We start from the raw sequence: 19,797 nt of genomic DNA on the forward strand, positions 1-19,797 counted from the left end.
ATATTTAGGGGTAGAGGGTTAGTGAATAAACTGTAATATTCTCAAAACACTGTAGTCACTGTAGAGCTATAAATGTTAGTTGTGGTCTTGTCTCTTACTCCTTTCTTCAGTCCTTTCTCAATTCAGGGCTGTGAAGTTACACATAGAATGGTTTTTTTTTTTGTCAAAAAAATACTCTGCAGTAATTAGCAATATTCCTATCCCTTTTATGAGTTCTTGGTTCACACTGTTGGTTAGGAATTAGCTGAACCTGTGGATAGCTTTGTTAGCGGTATAAATAATTTTAGCCAATAGTTTCAGGTGTAGTTACTGCAATTAACAGCCATCTTCTTTCTTGACTGCTCTGCAATTGCTGGCTTCCATTAGGTAAAGGATGACTTGTGGGATATTTGATTCCAGTGATAGGTTTTACTTTAAAAATAGAATCTTTCACTGTGAGTGCATTTCTTAATGTGTGATTTTCTCCTAGTATAAGTTGTAACATCTTAATGAAATTTTAAGGAAGTCCTGAAGATGATAACTTAGGATACAGATGTACTAGGCACTCCTTAAATCTTGAGTATGTGCCCAGTGCATTTTTGGAGAAGCCATGTGTCTTCTAGAAGAGTTAGGAAAGTCCCAAGTGTCTGTGAGAAAGGACTATCTACAAGGTGCCCTTAGTTTGCTCATGGTGTTCAGAAAGCAAGTGAGGCAGTGCGTGAGAGCCTCTTTGTCCGCATTTTTGATGTGTTAGAAGGTTTTTGTGGAGTAGGTCCACAGGGTCTTTTTGGGTTTTTGGAGCTTGGGTAGATTGCCTTTTTGGTGCTATTGTTTTAGAAACTGTTAGAGGGATTACATCATCCTCCCCTTCCAAATTAATCAAATGAAGCTTTGATAGCTCTCAGCATAGCAGTTTCCAAGAACAGAAGTCTTCCTTCAGGTGTTTTGGCTGGTTTCTGGCTTCTCAACTTTGTTCATAATCCAATTATGTGTAGTCCATCCAAGTGAAATTTTCAAGGAAGGGTCATCTCTTCTCTTACAGCTGTGGAATATCAGAAGCACCACTGTAAGTGCACAAAGCTGTATAAATATATTTGGACACTCAGATTTTTCTTCAGTTTTTATTGTGCATATGCTCAGGGAAATTTTGCTTCCAGACATCCTGTCTATAACTGGTAAGGCTGTCACACTGTTAGTGTCCCTAAAGAATTGCTATGTGCTGTTCTTTTTGGTTGGTTTGGTTTCTTTCCTTGGAGTTTTTGTTCACCACAGCCTTCACTGTTTAACTATTCTTGTTTTCTTCTGAAATTGTCTCCCCTCTCTGGTATATTTTAAAGTGTTTGGCCTTTTTTAAATTTATTTTTTAGTTTTTGATCAAACTGTACTTTTTCTGCCTGTACTTTTAAAAACTTGAAATTTATTACATCTAATGTCTTCTATCTTCTATGCAGCTTCCCTGTTGGCTCTGCTAATCTGGCTGGTAACACAGCTCCTGCTTCTTTTGGCATCCCCAACCTTGTTCTAATATCTTTTCAGTGCTTTCTTCAGTTTCCTTCTCATTGTTGCATGAACATTATTTTTGGAGTACAGAGAGGAGCTTTTAAGTGTATGCTTACACATTGCAATGGCAGGAATCCTAGAAAAACTTACCTATCGCACAGAAACATAGCAAAACTTAGCACAGCTTCACATCAATAAGCGTTGCCCCGCCACTGGCAGTACAATTACAGCATTGCCCTGGAGTTACCGGAGAGAGCCTTATGCCAGGCTCCAGGAGGGAATGATTAAATGCTTTTTTAATGGTGTGTCAATGGAGATGTAAAAATTGACCAAGTATGTCAGTTGCTGTCCAGGACTCCACGTAAAGTGTGGTGTAGAGATGTTTTCTCATGCCAAGAGATAAGCAGTGCAAACTTAAGTTTAACTGAAGCTATGTACAGAAGTATGTGAATATAGAAGGGAAAACCCCCAAACCTACATAAGCAAGTGCATGGACTGTTTCTATTAGCTCAACAGGGCCAATTTTTCTTTGTTTAGGTGTGACTAGGGCTTTCTTTATAAAGATACAAACTTTCCTAGTGCTTCTATTGTATTTGAATTGTGGGATTATGTTTTGTGTAATAAGCCTGATGGCTTCTAAGGAAAAAAACCAAAACATTTAGAGAAGTAAAGACTTTATCTTCAAGAACTTAAAAACTCAGAATAAAGCAGAATAAAGAATAGCAAACTTTAGTTTAGCCATCCTTCCTATCCAATCCTAGTTACTTACGGTAAGAAACCAAGAGCACTTTATCTGAAGAAAGGAATCTTGTTGGGGGCAAATGTGTAGGAGAAACTGACCTTTGGACTTTGGAGATGAGTTAAAAAATAATTTCTTTTATAGTTACACGCAATGAAATATTAGACATGGCAAGGATATAAAAGCAAGCAGCAAGAGGGAGGAAAAACCTTCAATATTAGCAAGAGGCTGAAATTAGGCAAATGGATTGCATCAAATCTTTATGAAAGTGTTCCACAATAAGGCTGAAGTTGCATGAATATGCACAATTTTTAGGTCTTGCCGAAGACTGATGCTATTGTATATTCAGCTGACATAAGATTTCTTTATGGTTTAAGCAGAATTTAAATAATTTTGGTGAGGGACAGGATTTGAGGGATAAGAAGGCAGAAAAAGCTGATTTTGATATTCTGAGATGGATCCAGATGTTGAGGGAATAGGTTTCATTCTGCACTTCCATTTTCTCAGGATATCCAAATGTATACAACCTTCACCATTTTCTCAGAATGTGTATTAATTCTGCATAAGGCACCTGCTTCCTTCAGCTGCTATAGTTGTCTTTGTAAGTATTAGCTCTGGCGCCTGTCTGTACTGCTGAGAGGTACAGCATTGTGTGATTACCGGGAGAGGAAGGGTTGATCGCAGAGGGAACTGACAGAAAACTTTTCTTGTCACTAATGCTACTAGAGTTTTGGGTCAGGAATTGCTTGACAGCTGCTCCTTGAAATGAAGACTTCAATGGATTTTCAGTCCTTTCTCTTGTCTGGAACAAGAATGCCCTTTCCCTGTCCTGGGACAAGTGCCCATTGATCAGCAGGGTGAATTGGTTTATCATTTAGAGGTTGGCTGGGCATTGCAACACTGTGTTGTGCCCGGTGAATGTTATTTACGCAATAAAACAACTAAAAAAATCCCACAACTTTGCTCTGTTTCCAAGGGAAGGGCTTTGAATACAAACATAAATTTTTATCAGTACCATCCACTGCCTTCCTCTTTGGCCCTCATTGGATATGCTCAAGTGTACAATACTAGCATTGCAGCATGCTCTGTATTTTTCTCTACATCTGTTTCTTCTCCCGTCCCAAAATCCCGGATTTAATAAATTGCTGGTGTTCTTACTTTATTCAGACAAAGGTCCAATCTGCAGTGGAGACATGTAAAATTTCTGTACCACAAAATTAAAACATCTACAGGTGTTATTTCCTTTAGTGACTTAATGAAAATTGCTCATTGTGTTGGAGTCCAGGGATCAGATTGTGTGAGATCTTTTTCTGTCTGCCTTAACATTTAACTTTAACTATAAGAATTACTCCTTTGTCAGCGCAAGATTTTCTTTTTTTCATATATACTTGCATAGCAATCTTTCAGGTCTTTGAGACAAGATGTAAATTCAAGGTCCTTAACCACCTGTGGTCACCAAAGTCTTCATGGAGCTCTTTGCAAGAGGAAGAAAATTAAGGCCAATGCCCTGGCCAGATGGCTTCAGTAACTACACTTTCTCCTCCTAAATGTATTTTTGCTGCTTACAAATGGAAAATCTGTGGAAAATACTATTCCCAAAATTACTGCTTGGTGATGCTGAATACTATAAAAACATTGAGCATGGGCTAGAGAGGGCAAAGCATAGACTCAGGCAGAAACCATTTACTTCTCTCTATAGAAGTGTCCACCTTGTGCCAAACACAGGCACAGATATAAATAGTTGAAAGGAGTCCTGCGTAATTCATAGTTCAAGTTTGAATATCAGTATGTATTGTTTCATGATGAAGATATTGCATATCTTGGAGCATTTTTTTCTATTTGTCTCATGTTTCTTTAATAAGAGCTCAAACCACTTTTAAAAAATGTTTGCTACCATTTTCTCTAATTTTTTTTTCTTTCATTATTGCCATGAAAGGAAGAAAAAGTGTTCAGGAAATATTTAGATGTTTTCTGCTGCTACTCTGTTTCCTCCAGTGGTTTTTCTTGTGAACTGCCGTCAAAATATAATCGTGGAGCAGCAAATGCCATTCTTGTGTGATTTTTCTATTTAATAATGTTAAAATAAAAATTGTTCAATGTTCTGTTGTTCAGACTTCCACCAGCCTCTTGCTGTTTCGTCCGTGTATATTTTGATAAGAAATTTCCTGGAGGCTTACATTAGTGGGTAGGGAAAGGATGAGAATATATGGGAGATGATTAAAAATTGCTTCATTTAGCATAGCTTTGCATTTAAAGGCAGGTGTAAATAAGCAGCAGGTTGTATTAATTTCAAGTTAGATTTGTGTATTGAATATCTTTTGATCTGTGTAGTTAATAATTGGGCACTGAAACATTTGCACAAGAGTGTAGCTGTGTAGGGTTCACGAGCAGAGTTGGGCAGAAGTCCGTGTGGTGTGCTGGGATGTGCCAAGGGAGTACAGCTCATCTGAAGACCTTGATAAATGTTTTAGAACTTCTCTAACCCAGTTGGTCTAGTTTGTTTTGCCGTTTTGCTAATGAATTCCCTGTATGCTGTAGCCTTATAAATAAAACCAACTTCACTATAAGCTGAAACTGGCTTTCTCTTTAAAACCCCATACTACAATAAAAATTGAATGTAACACACCAGGAATAATACCAAAGTTTGTACCCCATGTGTATAATCAGTGGAGCCTATTGAAATGTGTTTCACTGTATTAAAATTGTTATCTAAAAATAAGAAAAGAATAGGTAACTTGTCAAATTCTACAATGCTGGTATAATGATTATTACACATACATAATATAAAAGACACATGATATTTTTCAGCCTGATCATGATAAGACACAATGTTTTACTGCTAGATTGCAGTTTTGTTAAGTAAAACTTGCAAATCACGACAGCTCAAACTTTGGAAATGCAGCTTTAGCATTGTTCTGTGTTCAATAATTAAATACAAAATGCAAGGAGTTGCCTTCTTGACTTTCAAATCATACTTTTGCCACATCCAAAATGAAACACAACTGCAGGGTACTAATAAAAGTAGGCATGACTAGGCAAGGTAATTTCCTCCAGCATTAATTTTAAAATCTTTAAGAGTCATCAGAGTTTTATTTCACTGGTTCTGGTTTAAATGGCTGAGTTTAACAGCACATTAAAACTTGCACTGGGGGATCAATTTCAAACAAATGCTCCCTTTGCAGTTGTGCTTGTGTGGAGAAAAACAGTATGTTGATCAGAAATTCAGTGTGCTTTAAACAGCTTTTGAAGTGACTGTCCTGTAAGTTTAAAATGGGTTGGGTGCTCGAGGTCCCGTCATTAGTTAAGGAGCTGTTTAATTTTAACAGTAACTACTCAGGGCAGAGTTTGCTTCTGCTAGGAGACTCCCTGAGCACAGCAGGGGTGAGTTGCTCTCAGGGAGCAGGTGGTAAGTTACCACAACTAAAGTCCTGCTGTGCAGCAGATCACTTATAAGCCATTTTCTTTTCTTCTAAGTGACAGCGGCTAGCTGAGATTCTGAAGGAATCAAACACACTTCTGATTTGTAAATTTACTGTTCATCCCTTATGGGCTCGCTTTTGCTGGAGGCTGGTGGGATATAAAGGACTCTGATTTAATTTCCTGAATTAAGGAAATCTGAGATGGGCTCTTCTACACCTTTGTCTTGGAGAAGAGATGACCTGATTTATACTACAGCTATAAATAAAACAAGGCAAGGAGAGATTGTGCCATGCAACCCTTGTTCATTTCTGTAATCCTAATATGGATAACTGTATATCCTAGTCAGTGGAGAGGAGAGCAAGACATCCCTGTTCTAAGATTGTGGATGTCATCTTATGCCTTCACATTTGGAGACTATCTAGACAATGAAATCAATAGATAAGGATAAATTATTGTGACAGCAACCACACTTCTATATAAACAGTTCTGGTGAAATATTTGCAACTATATATGTGGGGTAAATATAATCACAGTCTAAACTTCTTATTTCTGAATTGTATTATCTGATGTATGGAAGCAATATTTGAATCGGGAGGCCAAGCATAATTAAATTTGACTTCTTCTGCTTAGTAGTATGTATATAATTTCAAGTTTATGTTTAATTTTAAATGCATTTTAGCTGACATCACTGCAGAAGCACTCAAGTGTCTTTGCGGGAAATTGAAATAGCTCTTGCTAAGTCCTGCATTGCCTTTTAGTCTTGATTAAGCTAATTTGGCAACTGGTGGCACTTACGTGGCAGATACCTCTGTGACAACAATATAAATATCTTTATTAGGGCCATTTCTCTTAAAAAAATTTGGAGAAAGTTTATACAGCTCCTGTCCTTGGGAGGAACATGCAGTCTGGTCTGGGATGCTTTTCTGGTTTGTATTTCATGGATTAGTCTCTCTGCTCCAAGGCTTCCAAGTGTTGTATCTTTTATCAATCACAACCCTCCCTGCTTACCTCTTGCATTCAGCTGACTCCAGGCAAAGTCCATTTATTTTTACTATTTTCTCATATGTTAGTAAAGGGTCAATTTTGTGGGCAGCAGGCAGGTGGCTTTATATTTATCTTCTGGATTTCCCACTACATTAGACATACTTGGCTTTTTCTTTCTAACTTGGAAGTAGCAGGACTATTAGAAGAAAGAAGAGAAATTTCTTCAGGGTCTATCACCTACTATTTGTAGGTGTTGTCTTCCATCAGAAATATTTATGTACCATCTGCACCAGTTACCTCAGCATTAATACTACTCTATTTAGCCAAAATGTGCCAGTGTTAATACCAGCTCCCTCCTTCGTTCTGACAGCAGTAAGCATTGCCTCTGCCAGCCTCTGGCATCCTTGGCAATTGGAGCTGTTAATTTTTCTGTCACTACAATAAGTTGTCAGTGATTACTTTCAGACAACTTTCGAACATGCATATTAGGTAATTAAATTTGCGATAAATGTCGCTCTGTTATGCTAATGTTAAATATGCAACCCTTTCCTTGTCCTTCTGTGTTAAGCTTTTTCTAAACTGATGTGTCAATAACTAATTTTTTCCAGCCGTTCTAGATCAACAGTTATTTTCTAATAATGTGATGTATAAAAAAGGAACTCACCTCATTTATACTCTATACAAAAGAAATATAGCATCTTCAAAAGTCACTTACTTGCATTCAGTAGTAATAACCTAGCTTCTAATATTACTTTTCTCCTTTTTTACCACTTAGAGATATACAATTACGTTTCTTCTGTTTTGGGCCTTTTGAATAAATCCTGATGCAAAAATAACGAACTTTTAATGTGGAAAAGAGTCTTTTATTAAGTGACTGTCTTGTACCCAGAAAATCTAATTGCAAACAATAAAGTTTAAAAAATACAGAAATATTTCCTTTTAAGTGTCAGGTTTTCCCTTCAAATTTTTTTTTTTTTGAGGAGGAAATTGTTCTTTTTGGTGTGGGTCCATTCAAAAGGCTGTTTCTGAGAAGTTTTTTTCTCTTTAGGTTTCCTGGTACAAGACTCTGACATTTAGTAGTACTTAATTCGTAGGTCTTATGTCGTAAAAGCTAGACTTCAACAGTTTTTCAAAGAGAACCAGACTATATCTATCCATCTATCTATCTATCTATCTATCTATCAATCATCATTTTTAATGGTGGACTTGACAGTGTTAGGTTAACAGTTGAACACTATGCTCTTAAATTTTTTTTCCCAACGTAACTCATAAGATGGCTTGGGTTGGAAGAGACCTTAAAAATCATCTAGATCACCTAAACGAGTCTGTGATTAACCAAGTCCTGCCTCCTTCTGCCATTTCACCTTAAATTGCTTCTTAAAAGTAGTAACATTGTGTTGGGAAAAAAAAAAATCCTTCGGCCCTTCTTATTACAGAATTTTACAGAATAGAGAAAATTCTGAGTCAGGATAATTGTACTGAAAACCTTTCTTTGCTAGAAAGGTTTAGATGGTGGTTAATAATTTTCAGGTACTGTGAAGTTAAGGTAGACCTAAATAATCTTCAAAGAATTTTTTCTGTTTCATGCATTTTGTCATCCCAAAAAATGAAAGTGAGAAATTGTTCTTCCTCTTGACTAAAACTATTTCTGAAAAGCAAACTTCTCCTTTACCCCATAGCTTCTAAAACAGTGCCTACTAACACATTTGATATAGCCTGGCATGGTCCTAGTAACGTATTTTTGACAGTAGTATTCCCTGAAGATGTAAGTCTTTTTGTGCCCTGGCAAGCTTATGGACTTAGGTAGCAGCCATGGAACAAATTTCTTTTCAACTGTCAGTGAGGGCTCCTTTAGACACCACAAAACAGGTGGGAGCAGGTAAATAGGCATTTGTGAGAATGAAAGCATAAAAGTTGTTGCACTTGTTTTTCTGTTTTCTAAGATGACATTCTGTATTTTACATGTATATTTTGGAAGTTTTAGAATACTTTCTTTGCCTGGAATACGTAGCATAATATGCTGCATTTGTTTGCCTATAGAAAGTGCATATTATGACTGGAATAGACAGAGACTGTATTTCAAAACTGTGCTGTAATACATATGCATCAGGGTGCAGAGCTCATGTAGTGTGTGCAGTCTCAAGCCTTTCCACTTGCTGGCCGTGAGCTCTTTCCAGCACAGCTGTAATGGCAAGTGCTGCATCCCTGTTTTCAACTTGCTCATCTAAATATGCTTAGACATCTTTCATGTATCCCTTTTGATGTAACCTCATATAAGGCAGTCCCTATGACCCTTCTTTTTAAAACAAAGTAACTTTAGAATTACTATTGCAGCAGAGCCACTTTTTTTAAGCAAATCAGCATCTTGACTTGAGGAATAAAATGTCAGATGACTAAGCCCCACTTCTGAAACTTTTCAGCTAAAGTCTTGACCACATTTAAACTGAAACGGTGACAAAGTGATTGCATGTTGTCTTGATGTCTTCCTCACCATAGGAAACTGAACATAAAAGGTTTTTGTGAAGGAAGGTGCTGAATATCCTAGTTTTCATGTTAATATCATTTGGGGATAGGATGTGCAGTCAGCTCATCCCAAAGGAAAAATTCTTTATGAATATAGTTTGCTTTGTTGTATGTGTTTAATATGCAGATGAAGAAATTAATTTTTTTTTCACCTACCAGCTAAAATACAAAACTCTAGGGTGACTTTAAAAAAGAATACTGTTGTTAGATTTACCCAGCCTTATAAGATGAACTTATAAAGAAAGCATAGGTACCAGTGCTATAGAAGATTGATTAAAGAAAATCAAAAAACACCCCAAACCCCATAAAAACAGAGCTCACATCTTTTACTTTTCTTGTTATAGTTGTTTTTGTGATTGCTTTACTTTGAAGTATTGCAAAAATTTGCATGATGACATGAATCCTCATTTCCAAAGGCTCCCAAAGCAAGCCCTGTGACATAACAGAATTAACATGGAGTCAGTCAGTCACAAGGGATTTGAGGTGAAATTTAAAGTGCTTCCAAGTCTTCTTTACAGTCCACACAATTGTATGTTTGGACCTGCAGGTATATATGCCCCTAAAGGGCACAGTACAGCTGTTACAACAGTGGATGTGGAAATACCTGACAGTTAGGGGTCTTATTTGTGACACAAAACCTCTACGATTTACTGAGAACATGAACCATCAGATCATCCTGTTTCTTTTATTTAAAGACACCTATAAGGTGATTATCTAAATCAGTCAATAAGAAATCCTGATTACAAGCAGTATTGAAGCACTGCATTAATTTTTCAGACCTTGAACATATACCTTTATGTGATATTTATAGCCTTAAGTTTTCTCTTAGTGTTTGATCCTGGGACCTGTTTCTTTACAAAAAGCAAAACATGATATTCTTTTTTTGAAAGGAATTTCTTTCATTGGTGTGAGGTGCTCAGCAGAGGAAGCATCAGTCTGACTGCCAGAGACTTGAACCTACATCAGATGCCATGTCTCCTTTTTCAGTGAGAGGCCTCACTATTATACTATATCTAGGTTGCTGTTTTGTTCCCTCTTCGGAGGAAAAAGAATTAGCCTGAAGGGAATAAGCAGGATTCCTGATGGGGTATCCTGCTGGGAATGGGAAATCTGTGCTCTGCTCCTAGTTCCAGGGACTGTTTTTGTTTTATCCATTAATGGTTTCATATGAAGAATGTGAAATCTCATTCATAAAAGCAGCTTCCCAGTGAGCTGTATGAATACATGGTTGTTCAGTGTTCAAGAATGAGATGCTTCTGGGTGTATTTAGAAAAAGAACAAGCGTCTTAGACTCCATAGTCCAATTAATGTTGTGAAGAAATACCTGAACTGCAGCCTAAAAAAGTGAAACCATATTATCTGTGGCTACTCTGGCTGTACCAATCATCACATCTCAAGAAAGCTAATGTGATCAGATTCCTTTTAATATTTGAGATGCCCTGGGATTATGGGCTGTTGCCAATTTAAGTGTAGGCTGTGTCAAAATGTAGATATTTGATGTCGTTTCAGTCTTGGGCATTTGACATACCTGCATTTGACCAGAAGATACACTAAGAGAAATCTACACATTACTGAAGTGTCAGCTACAGACCAGACAAAATATTCCAGGATTTCTGCAAAAAATACCTGTAATGGAGTGCAACTTGATCTCATTCCTCAGTGAATTTATGAAGTTAAGCAAACATCTAAAGGTTGGTACTGCTGGATTTCCAAACAAGAATCTGTCCTGTCCTGCAACCAACCAGCAAGTGTGTGAGTACGCTTTACTGAAATGGAAGGGAAATGATAGGCTGGGTTTACTGGCAGATGGCTGAGCTGTCCCCTGGGGAGGTAAGAAGTATGAATTTGAACTTAGTCAGACAGAAGAGGAAATTGATACCTTGCCACAATTTATTAACACACTTGAGCTTCTGCTCAAAAGCTCCTATTGCGAGTGCCTGAGTTGCAATGTGGATGCTCTCCATGGTGCAACTTGCAGTCTTGTTCCCTGAATGTCAATGGAGTCCTTCTGGATTTACTGTGGACTTAAGGTTTTCTCCAAGGGAACCCTGGTGAAGATCTCACTAAACCTGAAATCGGAATACAGCTACCTGTGTCTGGGTTCCAGTAGGAAGAGGAGATCATTGCTGGGCTGAGGTTGTCTCACTAAGTTACACCGTGCTGTTGATAATGCCAAGGTTACAGGTTTGGTCACCACATGGGCCATTCGATGATCCTTGTGGGCCTTTTCCAACTCAGAATATTCTGATGCTGTGACTAGCAGTACAAGAGCACCTAAAATGCTTGAATACTTATGAAGTCATGCTGTGCTTTACTCATACATATTTTTGCCTGTGCATATTGCATACCTAAGTTGTGTACAGACAGATAAGATTTTTTTAACAGTCTATACTGAGCATACAGTCCGATATCTTTGTGAGCAGGGGTGCAGGTTTTCATTCTTCTTCAATGATTTAATGTAACTGAATCATAATGAAGTTCTGTTCATTGAACAGAATGTTATTCTCAACATGTATGTTTTGCTCCAAACTACTCAACTTTGAGCTCTTTGGAGGACAGTCAAACCTTTGCTATCTGGATGAAAAGAGCTTTACATGGCTGAGACTCCTGTGTTCGCACTGTTTAGAGGCTAGTTTGAAATAAAAAGTATATTGTAGTTGTCATTTTCCAGTGAGAATGGGAGGGAATAATAGAACTTCTTTGTAGATTAATGGTAAAATTAATCTTAAATATTTATTTGTAAGAAATGTAAATCTTCTACCGTGCTTTTGTATTGCAGTGACACGTACAGTTTTCTCAAGGTGAAGACTTATAACTTGTACCTATTTTCAGGATGATCCCTTTATTTTGTTTTTTGTTTGTCAAATCAAAGGTGGAAATTATGATGAAATAAGCTTCAAATGTCTTTCTTATGGTTTTAGTTCTCTAGTACTGTATGAGGAGCTCATTTGGGCAATTTCTATAAATATACAGTGTCAGACAAACTGTACAAATGAACTTGGAGCTATATATAAATGACAGTGTTTTGCACAGGTTAAAGGAGAAAAAGGAACATTTTCCTGTGGTATCAAAATACAGCTTGATTGAAGAAATGCACAGGCGTAGAAGCACACATGATTATTGCTTGAGCTTATGAAAATGGAGCTCTTAATATCTGTTCTAACTCCATTAGGAATATTATAGATCTGCAGTCTGCATCTATATTGGTTATTTAACAGTGGTAGTGCATATTGTAATTGATCTAGATAAAGATGTTAGCAGTAAAGTAGGCAGATGTACTTAAACCTTATGTGCCCATGTAGTCATATTGGCCAATGATGGCTTAATCTTTGAGAGAAAATGTGCAACTCCACGTTGTAGCTTGGCATAATTTTAAGTGCAAATTCCTATGCATCTTTATTTAAAGTGACAGAGCTTCTATCAAATAATACAGATAATTAGGTGCTGAAACTGAAAACCATGTCCAAGTGAAGAATTCTGCTGATTTTGTGTATGTGATTGTTTACAGATTTTGTTCTCCGTTTGCTCCCAAAGAATACACTTAAACACTCAATCAATGAATAACCTACAGCAGTTTGTTGTAGATTCAATAATGGGGAATGGTGCATTGTACCAGGATAGTCAGATATACCCATAGGAAGTGTCAGTGGTCAAAATGCTTCCATTGCCAGAAGGTAGTCTGAAAATGGTCTAGAAATTCAATACGGCATTGACCCTACATTGTATACATGATCTGCAGTCTGTTTCTCAATCTCGTTTGAAGTCTAAAACCAGCCATTTTAATCCTAAGATTTATAATATATTTGTACAAATTTATATTCTGTTTTAAAACTATTTTTCTTTGTTTATAGATGTAAGTTTGAGATATTCATGTTTGTTTTTTCTGCTATTTCAATATACAACCTTCTTGGTCTTTTTAGCAGAAACATATTTCATGACAGTGAAGTTTCTGAAACAGCAGTCTTAGAATATTTATGCGCACTCCTCCTCATTGTCAGGTATCTCTACCTGATACCAAATGTTTTTTAAATGCATAACAATACCAAATTATAGAAAATGTGTTTCTAGACTTTGTAAAAACCTTTAGCTCCTGATGATAGGAGAAACTGTCTTGGTATGAGAAACCTTTCTGCCTTTTAAAAGAGATGTTTATTTAAAAATTTCAAATTGAAACAAAAAGTGTGCATAAAATTTTAAAAATATAAATTGAAGATTATATGTCTTACACAGGATTATAAATTAATTTTATTATATAAACTAAACTTGTTACAATCTATCCTTTTTTCCTATGCTTTAATTTAATTTTTTTTTTTATAGTGGCTGTGTTAATTTTCTTAATAATCCCACCTGGGACCCTGCCTACTCCCTATGCCCAAATGGATCTTACGCTGCAACATGGATGCACCAAAACTTTCTGATAATTGACACATCACTTTCCTCCGGTCTACTTCCAAATTCTAGGTGAGTCAGACAGACACTTTTATTGTGCAGTGTGTTTCTTGTTTTCTAAGTTGCTAGTGAAAATCTTGCTAAATGTGTGCTGCCTTGCCCTGTGCTTCAGACTGATGCATATTAAAGTGAACATTGCTAATAAATACTTGGAAAAAGTCATTGCACTCAGTGCCTTGAGTTATGCATATGACCATAAAGTGAGATTGCACCACTTGTGATTTTAAATGTACAGTGTCACAGGCTGGCTTTCAGAAATGAGCACGCAGCTCTAGCATTTGCCTCTTAAATAAAAGTCTACTTGTCCTATTAAAATATCATCCATCAACTTTTTGGTTTAATTCAGATTTTTAAGAAGACCTTCCTCCCTTGAGGTTGTGTGTATGATGAAATATTTTAACTGTATCTTATTTAAGAGATGCAAATAAAACCTTTCAGCTTTTTCTGAAGCCTAGAAGTGTTTTGTTTTGCCAGCTGTCTATGAAAGTTCAGTGCATAAAATGTTAGAAGCCTGACTTTTTTCTGTCTTGTAGATCTTTGAAAAATTGGTTTTATGGCATGTCATACATCATGTATCTAAGACATATGGGAATAGTTAGAGATTAAGGTAAATAGACAAATTGAACTGCTTTAAATCATTTTTCCCTGTTTCACTTTTATGAAAGAGTTTATGAACAAAAGTTGACATTAAGGAATCACAATAGGCTATTCTATATGTTTTAGACAGTGGTAAAGACTTTAGTGTCAGAAAGTGTTGCATCACTGATGCTTATATCAATTTGATTGGTGTCCAAGTTTTAAAAATGTTACTTTGTCAAGTCATAACCTTTTCTGAGTCTTTCATTTGTCATTGTTTTGATGATTATATCTTAAGAAAAAAAAAAGAAAAATGTTCTGTGCATCAGGAATCATATAATAGTTCATAAGGCTTATAAATTTTTTGATTCAATTAGCATTTTTTTTGTCTTATGTAATATGATTTCTTAGATGCTTTAGGTGTAAAGGTTTCATTTTAAAGACAAAGATTAACAAAAGTTTGTTATAAAAGCATTTTAATGAAATGTCAGTATGCCTTGCAAAGTCATTAATGAGAATACTTATTTTCATATAGCCCCCATACTCTGGCTGTTATTGTTAATAATAGTGCAGTGAACTGGGGGCTTCCAGACCAAAAGAAAAAATGTCAGGTGACCAAGCAAGGTAATCCAAAGTATGAATTTGATATAAGCAGATGAGTACTTTTTTTTTTTCTAGTCTTCAAGAGCTTAACAAAATGGGGCTATTCTGTAGACACCGATTACTAAGAGGGGATGGACCTGTTTTGCCTATCTGTGTTTTTTAAATCTCTGCAGGAACTTAAGAAATGAGAAACAAAAAGGAGTGTGCACTAAGAATACTATCCATAGTTTAAAGTGTTGTTTCCTTCACTTTGTGATTTCTGAGCAATTTATGTTGTCATTCTGAAGGGGTGGGATCTGGGCTGAGTGATCAAGATGTTGCTAAGATAAATTGACCATATCTTAATATTTCTGTGTACTTATTGGAAGTTTTAGGGGAGAAAAAATCGAGTTACAATATTTTATTTCATTCAGATCCTTGGGGGCAACTTTGTCAAGTGATCTTAAATTAAAACACCCTTTCTTCCAACTGTCTTCTAAATATAAATGAATGTTACGTGTTTAAAAGTATTGTATTTACTCCTTTACAGTGTTTACTTGTTATTTGATTGTAGTGAGATTCTTGCTACACATAAATTTTAGGCCTTATATTTTTATTGGTTTAGTACTAGTCTTGTAACTAATAGCAAATTTGGCTTATTTTTGCTGGATGCACTAATAGGCAATGCATCAGCGACTTCTCTGATAATAAACCAGTTTTCTATCCATCTGTTTATAAACCAAAAAGTTCTGGAACATCTAATTATTTGCAAAAGGTAATTTTATTCCCAATATTCTCAAATACAGATCAGGGACAAAAAAATAGAAACATAATCAGATTTAATGCTGGAATATTCTTTTCTGTAGCAAACAATAATGTTGCTTTGCAGCTATTTTTAGTGGGTCACTGATTGTTTTGAATTAGAGGATGTATTTAGGACTGTTTTTATGCACTATGTAAAAACCAGGCACTGATTATTTTCAGTTCTATAAGTGCAGCTTTCTGGGAATATGCTTGTTTCCTGAAATAAATTTCTATCTTCCCTGTCTATCAAATTAGCTATATAATATAAGGTAACTGAACAAACTCCTACACTATAAAAGAATTTTTAGGTGAGTTATATTTCTTAAATTATTGGGGAAATTGCCCTACTTTTCCTGATTAAATTTGTTTAAAAATTTTGCTTATTGAACTAAATTGTAATGTTTTGTGTAAAAAATATATATCGTCACTATTTGCAGCTAAGGCTACGTCTCTTTCTCTCTCTCTCTCTCTTTTTTTTTTTTTTTTTAAATAGTATTGTGTGTAGAAAGAGTGCGGATAAACTCAGCCTGACACCCAAATGTTGCACGGTTTAAGCAAGGGAGCTTTGACACTTCAATCGCAAGAGGGAGCTGTTGGAGCTCAAACTGCCAGAACTGCTCACCTACGTATTGCCGTTTTAATCGATACCGCTCAGTTCTAAATATTTAATGAAATACATTAACAATTATTAGTTTCCACCATCACACTCTCTGACTACCACTGACATGCATTTTATGAGAGAAGTATGAAAACAATAATTAAAGTGAATAAACCTACACATTGGCAGTAATATATTTGGTCTCTGTGTGGGAAAAACACCCAATCTTTTCTCCTTATGTTGGTGACAAGCTTAAATCTGCTTCAAAGCAAATAGTCTTGTCAAGCAGTGAAACATGACTTTCGTTATAGAAACCTTTGTTATCCATTTATGTTGTTGTGTATCAAAAGTCTGAGGGCCCAACTTTTCTAGTGTCTCTCCTACGAAATTGAGTGCACACGTGAATGTCATATGGTGAAGAATGTCAGTTTATATGAAAATTGAAGAATTATCGGTGTTTCCCCTGCAGTTATGCACAAAGGCATCATTGTCAGTTGCCTTTCTTAGGCCTTCCCTGCAGGCATGATCAGACTCAAGCAGACAGCTATTTTCCTTTAATTTTCCACAGCAAGGCAGTAATGCTTATGATTATTGTGAAGTCAGGAAAAGTTTAGTTTCATCAAGTGACATGTAGTGTTGCAATTAGTTACTTAAGCACTTCTTATAAAATTTGCTGCCATAGTATCTGGCTTGTCAGATGCAGCTAAATATTAGCATCTTGTATTAAGCAGGAGGGTTAAAACTCCTAGCAGAAAGCCCAGCTGACAGCTCTCAACATGAGCTGAATGATCACTCACAATTGTAATCGATTCTGTAAGTACTGAACACAAACCCCCAGGCAATTGAGGAAAATAGGATGATGAAGGACTGCAAACTAATACGTTACACATCTTCATTGATTAGTCATTGATTAACCATTATTTTTCTGAATGACAAACAGCTAGTGGTAAAGTAACTGAAGCTGATGATTTATTTACATGTTAGACAGAAGATGACTTCTTTATTCAGCTGATTGTGAGCTAATGTGAAATGAGAGCACAGTAACAGTTCAAGAATAAAGAAAGGTTTATAATGATTTTATTTTGACAACATTCCTAGATTCAAAAACATTTTACTGGGAAGAAATTTAACTAGACTTTAAGCAGCACATAAAATTCAAATGCAGATTATCTACATGGTACCTGTAGTATAACTACATTTAAAGAGATCATTTTATAGACTTGGTATTTACAAGAATATTGATCTGTGTTTATTGAACTTTTAATTTAATTCTCTGTTTTTTCCAGTGCCTTATTGCCAATTAAACACAGCTGCAGAAATGGTGGAAAAAAGGTTTTCAATATACCCACTATCTTTATGATTCTGAAAATATCTCTAAACCTTAGCTTTGAACACCTCATGGCAGGAATAACATAATTAGAAACAGTCTTTGCATTTGTGATCAGGGTGTTTTTGTTTTTTTTTTTTTTTTCCTAAATATATATCAAACATCTAATTATTATCAGGTCCTACCAATACAGTATGAAGTAGAACCGATTGCAGTGGAGTATGGGGGGGGTTTGGACTAAGGTTTCTGCCAGTCCAGAGGACTTGTGTTGAGGGTCCAGATGACATTTTCCCCTTCTGGCCTTCTGGTGTGGCTTTTTGGTTGTGTGGGGGGAGGGGAGGGGGTGGGGTTTGAGTGTGTGTGTTTTAGGTTTTTTGTGGGGTTTTTTTTTTTTTGGTTTTTTTTTTTTTTTTTTAAACATTTTTCTTCCCTGGATGGGTAATAAATCTATCCAAATCAGTTTATGAAAAGAGGCTTAGGATACTATGTATTTGAGATTCCCTGATACAGTCTACTCTGCCTATGAAAATATTGTAGACAATGCCTATTATTTATTAGTGACAAATCGTTAGAAATATTCACTTTGTAAATCACAGTATTGTGATTTAGTTTGTGTAAGCATGGTGTCTTCATAGGAATTATGTTCCAAGTTAACTGTAATTAATGTGTACTTAATCTGGACTGCTAGTTATCTGCAATGTGTATTAACCACTAATCAGAGAGAATTTCAGTAAAAGATATATGCTTTTGCGAAATATGAATGTAGAATAACTACTTAAGGGAAATTCATGACCATTGCAAGATTTAAAGGTAAACTACTGTGTCACAAACTAAATAAAGACGACAGTATGCCATAGTATACTACTGCAGTTGAGTGTAGATGGGCTTGTTAATACCTTTAGTAACTGTCCATTATTAGACGTAAAATTGTTCAATTCTGTTGTCTTCTGCATCTGTAAATTAATACAACTTCTTAAACATCAAATTCCTTCCCCCATTTTATGGGGAGAACTTATTGTAGATTCTTATGTTCTGTATGTGACTTTGAGAGGCTTACTTACAAGTGGATAGCAACTGATGTCCAGCTGGTGTCTTCTGAGCACCTTTAGTATGAACCTCTGTTAAACTGTTAGCTTTATGTTGAAATGCTTGTCAGCTGGAGCTAAGCATGATCTTATTTCAGGGTCTGAGCATTTTTCACATTAAAAAAATAAACCTCTGTGCTCTTTGTGTTCAGGTTTGTAACTTGTTTACAAAAGATCTCCAGGACAGTGATGAATTTATGTTATTATTACTTTTGACTTTCTGCCAAGAGAGTTGAACCAGTTTGCTTCTTGGCACATCAAGTTTTCCCCTAGTTTCAGAACTGGGTTTTGCTGGGAAACAGAAGCATTTCAGCAGGCACCAAGTTGATGCTAGCTAGGCAGTTCCATGTTATGAGCCCTGAAATGATGGTGCATACCTGTTTGACATGTCTTAATTATAAATCTCCACCTCCTCGTGGCTAATCAGCCCTGTGCATTTCCAAGGAACCTGCAGCACTCCTGCCCTCCCAAGAACAGCCTTGTGCTGCATGATGAGCGTTTGTAACTGAACACTGCTGATTGCTTTAACAAGCCTGCAAAATAATAAATGAAAAATTCTTTTGCAGTAAAACCGCAGGAAAAAGCCTCTAGGACAAAGTATGAAAATACTCACTTTCATTGCTCTTATGTGCATTTTCAATACGTATTTCTGGTTTCTTGTACGAAAGTAAGAAATCCAACGAATCCTAACGGAATTTTGTGTGTCATACTCTGTTTGTGTTGCCCATTTAAATTGCCAATTAAGGGCACTATTCACATGAGCAGGAGGTTGATGTGGTCTGCTATGTAAAGCTGGTATATACTTTGTAATTGAAGAAGAGAAAGAAATATTTTGGATTTTGGGTCTCATTTGGAGTCCAGATTTGTGATCACAACTACACACAGGGTACAATATGTCTCAGTGTCTTCAAGCATATTTAATATCTTTAAATTTTTAAATGAAAATGTAGCTGTCAATTTTAAACTAATTTGGATGGACAGCAATAAAATGCAAACCTCACTTCAAATTAGAATTTTCAGTGAGGATTTCTAATGGAAAGTAATTGCTGACAATAGGAAATGACAAATTACTAATTACTTAGTTCAATTAGACTTTTGTGCCTTTGGTCCTAAGTGGCAAGCATACAGCAAATCTTGCACTTTTATAACAATTAATGACACTAAAACTATTTAAACTGCCAACAGATGTGAGTAAGAAGACATGAATTGAAACTTACTTAATTTACATACT

At 36.0% G+C, this 19,797-nt stretch overlaps 1 long non-coding RNA gene across 1 annotated transcript; it reads left to right on the forward strand.

Annotated features, from left to right (window-relative positions):
- Positions 1–312: 312 nt before the first annotated feature.
- Positions 313–16,332, forward strand: LOC136292986 (uncharacterized). Its single transcript, XR_010722036.1, has 4 exons — positions 313–366; positions 10,655–10,836; positions 13,463–13,606; positions 16,050–16,332. It is a non-coding gene; the product is annotated as an uncharacterized lncRNA (long non-coding RNA).
- The last annotated feature ends 3,465 nt before the right edge of the window (positions 16,333–19,797 follow it).

The sequence above is a fragment of the Chamaea fasciata genome, unplaced genomic scaffold (genome assembly GCF_029207755.1).
Source record: "Chamaea fasciata isolate MVZ Bird 193981 ecotype frontalis unplaced genomic scaffold, bChaFas1.0.hap1 SCAF_8, whole genome shotgun sequence".
Classification (NCBI taxonomy): domain Eukaryota; kingdom Metazoa; phylum Chordata; class Aves; order Passeriformes; family Sylviidae; genus Chamaea; species Chamaea fasciata.